The sequence below is a fragment of the Anneissia japonica genome, unplaced genomic scaffold, assembly GCF_011630105.1.
Source record: "Anneissia japonica isolate Jap-2015-1 unplaced genomic scaffold, ASM1163010v1 scaffold562_len126453_cov116, whole genome shotgun sequence".
In the NCBI taxonomy this organism is placed as follows: domain Eukaryota; kingdom Metazoa; phylum Echinodermata; class Crinoidea; order Comatulida; family Comatulidae; genus Anneissia; species Anneissia japonica.
The window spans coordinates 80,356-81,314 of NW_022723910.1; positions in this window are offsets into that span (position 1 = coordinate 80,356).

Genomic DNA, 959 nt, shown 5'->3' on the forward strand with positions numbered 1-959 from the left:
CCTTTATATATCTACACATCATTCTATGCTGTTATTTTCCCCATTTTCAATGTTAAAACAATACTTTTTAAGGATTTAAAGATAGTTTCTGCATGAGAAATGCCTGAAATTATAAACTTTGATGGTTAATTTCTCATATATTGTTCTTTAAACAGCTGTGTGGTTAAACGCTTGTAACGTCACAAGGAAATGTCCGATTTGAATGATTTTTTTACCATTTTATAGCTATTATTTTACTATCTAACACTGTATTAATAACTCAAAATCAATTTTTGCGGCGAGTGATTGGTTTGGCTTGTCTTTGCCACATATCTAAAGATAAATTATATTGGAATAGCATGATGGATTGAGAATACTGTTATTGAATATTGTTTTAGCATAATTTTTAGTTAAGAAATATTATATATTTATTGGTGATCCGCTTCACAAGCGGATCACCTCTTGTTATTGTCAGGTTCATCATCATCTTTTTTTTTTAATTCTTTCTTTCTCCCCTTTTCTGTTTGCACGATATCTCAAAATTGCCGCGAGCTATGCACATGTCCACTTCAACGAACATTTAGCTTGGCCTGGAATAGTCACAGTAAGCTTTTCAACGCTTTTGGTCATGCGTGACCAAGCGCGTTGTTGAAAAGTGGGAGCTTTTTTTCGCAGCAGCCTAAAAATGCTGGTCGGAAATGTTGAGTGCTGGACGGGCCCAACCACTGCCGACCAGCGTGGTGAGAACCATCTATAATTTCGCCTTAACGTCGTTTAAGTTTCCCCTTAGCGACACTACTTTCGCCTTAAGGTACTCTTTTTAACCCTCTTCATTCCAACTATGGATAGATCTAAGCTGTTATATATATATATATATATATATATATATATATATGTATACGTATGTATATATATATATATATATGTTTATGTATGTATATGTGTGTATGTATATATATATGTATGTATATATATATATA